The sequence below is a fragment of the Cryptomeria japonica genome, chromosome 7, assembly GCF_030272615.1.
Source record: "Cryptomeria japonica chromosome 7, Sugi_1.0, whole genome shotgun sequence".
In the NCBI taxonomy this organism is placed as follows: Eukaryota; Viridiplantae; Streptophyta; class Pinopsida; order Cupressales; family Cupressaceae; genus Cryptomeria; species Cryptomeria japonica.
Window position 1 is genome coordinate 628284652 of NC_081411.1, and position 7039 is coordinate 628291690.

Sequence of the window (7039 nt, forward strand, 5' to 3'; positions counted from 1 at the left end):
GGTGAATGATGACTCCAACTTTCACGTGATGGTTGGTGACGTAAAATGATTATTGTTTGTATGTGCAAAGCTTACCAAAAGATGGGTTTAAGCTTGGAAATTGGTAAAATGATACATTGAACATGCCTATGAGTGGACACAAAAAAGAATAGTAACATAAGATGACTATTGTGAAGCATGCAAATTTTGATCATTTAGGTCATTATGACCATTGAGTTGAACTATTTTGATAGATTATTTCATTAGGTTTGGATTGCATTGTTATGCAATTAAAGATGCACTATTGATTACTATGTGTAATAGTTCTTTGACTTGGAGAAATTCTTATAAATATTTCAAACATTTTTTACTATCTATATTGGGTTCAAATGGTGGCCAACTTATTAGTTATTATTTCAAATATTTTCTACGATCTAGATTGGGTTCAAATGGTAAGTTAGTCGGTACAACTAGCTCTAATATTTTTGGCAAGGATCCTAGAAGGGTACTATTCTAGAAGTGTGGTCATATCAAATGTTGTCTACAAACCCTGCGAATAAGAATAGTGTAAGACATGAACTACAAGGTTTTAGCTGCATAATGCATAACAACTATAATACTATACTATAAATAATTTATAGAAGAATGACATGAAAGATGAATTATAGGATAATCTTAGAGAAACATGTGATACTCAATTCTAGCATTAAAAATAAATAAAAATAGTTTCTAAGATAAATAGTAAATGATATTAATTTATTCTTTTTGCAAACGCTTCTCTTGTGGAATATGACCCCTTTTTCTATAGGAGACATTTGCGGACATGGGGATGGACATGAAATGTCCTCGTCATGTCTTCTATTCTACACAAAAACTGGAAACATTTTTCAGCGTGTGCAATTTTTTTAGGGATGCTTGGGTACTTGAGGGGATTGCGAGGGGAAATAAAAAAATTATCTAGTTAAAATTTTTTTAGATCCTTCAATGTCTACTTGGTTTATGATATGTTCATTTAAGATTTGCAAAAAATCTGCAAATGGTATGCATCTATAGTGTCATGCATTGAAGAATTCTAGTTGGGCCCCTACTGTACTGTGTTTTCTCGTAGACCATTTTAAGCCTACTTGGGCCCTATCCTACTCTATAATCTAATTCTTAATCTAGCAATTTAATTGTTGTTAAACACTTTAATTAGGACTGCATTTGATGTCACAAACCCCAACACGCGACTCTCTTTTAGAGGTCCTATTTTGGTGGGACCTATGCATCCAACACAGGTGTCCTGCCAAAATTTCCTAAAATTGCTAACATTGCTAGTGTCGGCCTTCATAATTTAAAATTTGGTCTCATTTTTGTACTTGAAAGTTTTATGTCAAATTTTTATCAAAAATGCCCTGTGATTCCTATATAAAGCACATCTTCTATTATTTAAAAGGGCTAAGAGATTCTAAGTTACAATTCAATTGAACAAGTACTTCAAGTCTGAGTAATCAACAATGAGTAGGAGACTACAACACTCTACATTCAAGTATGATTTCATGTTTGTGATTTATGTTTATCATGTTATTGCATTAACACTTGCAAGACTTGTCTAAAGAGCATCGCATCACAACCTTTATGTGAAACTCTATGAGAGGGTTTTATACCTAAGATATAATCATTTCATTCCAGCCTTTTCATTTTTTAGGCTCTGTACTTTTGAGGATAAACTCTCTTTTTCACCAATCATATCTATTGTGGAGGTGGGAACACCAACACAAAGTTTGACTTAAGCAAGCCCCTATACAACACAACCATTCTTCCCCATATTTGTGTGTAGGTCCAAATCCAACAGCAAAGAGTGTTATAGGAGTGAATAACAAACAATGATAGTTCTAGCATTCAAACTTAGTTTGTAGTTACAAGCTTAGCTTGCAGTTACATGTTCCTTTGTGTCTTATTTCCAAGTCCGAGCTTCTATGTTGGGTTTTTGTTTAATAATTTACTGTAATTGCTTAAAGTCATCATTTTTTTTATCTTATAACCTAGTCCTCTCACACACACTTCAGAATCTCAAATCTGTTGCAACAAAGGAACATAAACCCAAGCATTCAACTCTCCTGTTACAACTGTAGTTGAACCTATATGTATTTCCAATGCTATATATTATGTAGATTTGAGATCCTAGTTTGCATCCATGAGCTAAGATCTCATTTCCATACATAACATTTTGGTGAGCCCGATGTGCTACATAACTTCTGATTAGCATTTACATATCCGATTTACATGCATTTAATTGGTTAATGTTTGCAGTAATTTATGAAATCTTTTGCTTATGTACTTACATTACATGCATATAGAGAGCCAGTTCACCAACATTTATCATTTTGGTGAACTCAACATAGCTTACATTTATTATTCTGATTCATTTGCATTACATTCATGTTTAATTACTTAGATCTAATCTGTGATGTCCCCAAACTGAACCTCATCAAAATATTGTTGATTTTGAGAAAGCTCTTTGTATTATCTCTATAATAAAGTGATGCAATTGAAACCAAATGATTTGATGAGGAAACTGAAGCAATTAGAAATGCATATGTTAATGAAGAAAGTACAGGAAATGGTTATGAAAGCAAACCAATCATTATGTGGACCAATGTATTAAGGAATACATTATACATCGACCATGCCCAATCAATCAATAAAAAGACTACCCCGCCCGTCTTTATCGATAAAAGGAGTGCGGTCTAGTAAGACCATTGTTTATAATCTATGGCTTAATGATGAAGATAAAATGGAACAGGTCCAGACTCTGTATCACTGTGCAGGGATCAATAATTGTTATTAATAGTTGACAATGCAGAGTCCAAGTAACAAAGTAGCGCTAATTTGATTAGTGATCTCTTCAAACAAATATGCGTTTTCGCCATGGATCAATGATCTCTTTAAACAAATACGCGATTTCACCATGAAATGGTGCGACTTCATAAGATTAAGATGGCAAACCGATATACAGATTAATAGGCTGATCATTCAAAGGGTTGATTCAATCAAAAGCAGCGATACAAAGTATTGACCTTCAAGTGTACGAGACAGAAGTACGATTCAGAAATATATTGGCGGGCAAATGAATATGGATTAAGTAATCTTGGGTAAAATGCATACCAATTAGCAAAGCTAATGTATTACGAGAAACAAAGCATGATCCAGTGGTTGCCTGTGATTAGAAATAATAAATGAAGAATAATTAATAATATCGATCATATCGATCATACTCCATATGATGAAAGTCATCAGTTATACTCTCAAAACAACTTAGAATTATGATTAGTTAAGTCGAAGAGGAGATACAACTCCTCACATTATGACCACCTGAAGAGATATTAATAGAGATTATCTCAAGACCAACTCCATCATCTATCTAGGTGTTTTCATATGTTTGATAAGAGCGGCAACAACAATCAATATGGTCGATACCCACACAGCCAGTTATCATAATAAGCAATAAATTAGGCTGCAATCTGTAGCAGAAACATACATTAAATCAACTAAGAAGCATTCATTAAAAGAAGCACTGACACTCTAATTAGGTAGACAACCAACAGAGCATTCGTTCGAAAGGGAGCTGTTGAAACAAATATCATATGTCGGAATAACCTTTAAGATATTGATGTCGAATCTGGAGCGCTATTAATGTAATGGTGTGGAGTAGTCAATAATAATATGTTGAGGACTTATCGGGCTTCATTGCCGATTGAAATAACATACATGACCATGATATATTGACACGGGAGATATATATGCCAAATAAATACTCAAATTTAATAATTCTACTGGACTCAAGTAGAACTCAGAAAGTATATATTAATTCAGTATTCTGTATAATTATCTGGCAATGGGGAAGAAGATTATAAAGGAAGGAATACCACGTGGGAGGTGTTTGATCTAACAGAGATATCAGAATTAAGGAAAAAGGACTTTGAGGGATCCACACAATAATTATTATTGTGTTTTTAGCAACAGTTCCATTAAAGAGAATGGGACCCACCTGAAAGTCTTTTGAATATGGGTTGTGATTTTTATTTTAGCCCCACTTATATCAATCAGATGGTCTTAGGGTCTAAGGGGATGATTACAATATAGAAACATATATCTAAATAAGAGAATCTATCAAGATAAGTACTACTTTCCCAAACTAGCCTTAAAATTTTAAGTTGAATATTATAATGAAATATATTCATATTTGATAAAATTATATTTATAAAACTTAAAGGTCATCACTTTAAGTTAGAATTGTTGTTTCAGGACTAAATTAAGGAGAATCTCGAATGAGGACATTACATAATCTTATTTATTTACCAGATAGATACATTGATTCATTAATTAGACATTTCTATTGCATATGTGGTATATCTTATATTTTATAAAGAAAAATTATTTCATTGAATACCTCACCGTATGCTTAATTAGTTGATTAATTGATTAGACATCATAGACAAAACGAGGACATTTTAAAATATTTTCATGGTGCATTTTTTTTGAGCGGGGCACTTCCCCAAACCCCATTCTATGTCGTCAAATTAGAAATGAAATGATGACCTTTGACTAACTTGTCCTTGCAATGTATTTTACCTAATAGATATAGAATGAAGAAATTTAATGCATGTGATGGTGCCTTAACCTCTCTTATATCACCCTATCCATCTCTCAAATTTTCTTTTACCAATGAGGACATTTTGGTGCAAGAAGATATTATTAACACTTCTCCTCTCTGTGATCTCTCTCTTAGGGATGAATCATTGAGGAATGATGTTGATTCTTCTCCTAAAACGCACCTCTCCAATGGGAATAATTTGATGCAAGAGGATGATTTCATTAGCACTTTCCTTTGACACTTTACCTTCTATTCACTCTAATGATCTCCCTCTAGAGACAAGGGATTGATGGATCATGCTTGCCCATCTTTCAAAATTCATCCTACTCATGAGGATATATTGGTGCAAAGGGGTAATATCACTAGCATTTTTCTCAATGACCTCCCTTCTAAAGATGACACATTGGTGAATGAAGATACTGGCCAAGGTCTAGTGAACACAATTCATATTTTCCAACCACAAACTAAACCAATGATTGTTGTCAAAGGTATTAAAAACCCACATAGATCACTTGGTTATTACTTAAACTATTTAAAACAACTCACTCAAGGTAGTAGACTTAATCAACAAGTGTTACAACAACCTCATTATAATCTAGTTGCTCACACATATAACACTCATAACAATAAACAAGATCAAATTGTTCTTCCTCCCTTTGTATTTCATATAATTTAGTTTCTCACACGTAACAATCATAACAATAAACAAGATCCAACTATTCTTGCTTACATACTAAGGGATGCTCCAAGAATTCTTGTAGAAGATAGTTGTCCCACCTATGAGATCAAATGAGGTAGTATCATTGTTTGATTGTATGCATGCAACAAAGTCAGATAGTGTGCTCTCGCGACATGATCCTCTTATGATTATAGATCTCTTTAACAAAATTGGAATAAGGCATACTTTAATTGATAATGGATTAGGCCTTATTATTTGTATTATAGACCTTTTACTTAAGATTGTTGTGTATAGGTCTCTCATTTAACTAGATTATGTCTTTATTTGTGGCTTTGATAATGATAATGTTGGTAGACAGTCATTAGGTACAATCACATGATCTATTACAGTAGGACCAATGAATTTACCCACGATTATCCATGTCATGCTTGATACTCTCACACACAATCTTCTTCTAGGTAGATTGTGGATTCATGCTATGCAAGAACAAACGTCTATTCTTCATCGCAAAATAAAATTCATACATGATAAAAATTTGTCCAGTGGTGCTCAAAAAGTAGGATATGTATCTTCCCTTGACACTATGATTCCATCTAACTAAAGAAGACATACCATCTCCTATTGATAATATTTTCTTAGAGATAAATTAGGGCTCAATAGAATTTATGAGAAAATACAAAGCACCACACCTTATATCTAAAGCCTCAAAGAAGCTTTGTGTTTCATTTGTTGAAGCTACTTCTAAATGTCTTCGAAATACTTCTTCTAACATGTCTCGACGATGATTGTGTCTCTTTAGACTTCAGCGTGCATGGACCAATTGAATTTAATAGTGAACCTTCTCATTTGGACATCTCAACACCTAATAAGGAACTACATTCTTGCAAAAGAATTGATAATCATACTATTAATCCTAGATTTTATTTAGAGACACATTATGGGGTTGGTTTGAGGTGTATGGAACAAAGTGTTAAGGCTCTTGTGAAACTTGCATCACACTTTTCTAAAAAGCATTTAGATTTCCAGCCTCCTTGGTGTAGGGCACCTATCACTCCAGGCAAATTTTGTTTTGTTCTTAAGTTTTTTTTATGTGTCTTTAATGTTGAAATAATTGGACCAACCATTTGGGACTCCAGGAAGTCATGGTTGAGTTGTCCAAGCTTTTGTCAAGCTTTTGTTGTGTTCAGGATGCTGATATCCTAGAAGATGTAATGTTGATGAGGGACATAGGTGAACTACTCTAGAACATAGTCATGATGTAATAGGGTGCAATATATTGTTTTAAGTCTCCTAGAATGCATTGAGGGCCTTTTGAGCCTTGTAATGCACTAGAATGAAAAGTTGCATCTTAGGAGACAAAATGTAAAAGTTGCTGAGCAACATTTTGCAAAAGTTGCATTTTTGGATGTTGGCATTGAAAAGTTGGTTCAACCAAATCAGGGGCATATAAGCCAAAAACAAATTCATTGTACAGGTTAGAAGGTCTGGAATGCAAAAGCAAGTTTTTGTTGCAAGAAGAAATCTTGTCTTTTCACTGTTTTGACAGCTTTTCCTTGTTTCATTGCATTGTACGGTCCAATACGAAATTGTTAGAGGAATCTCATTGCAGGGCATGAGAGTTTGTTGAATGTTCTTTCCAGCAAGGTAGATTAGCAAGTATGATTGTGTTTAGTTGCAGGGATCTAATCCATATTGTGTGACTAGGTGCAAAACCCTTGCAAAGTAGGGTTTAAGGGAAAAATGGC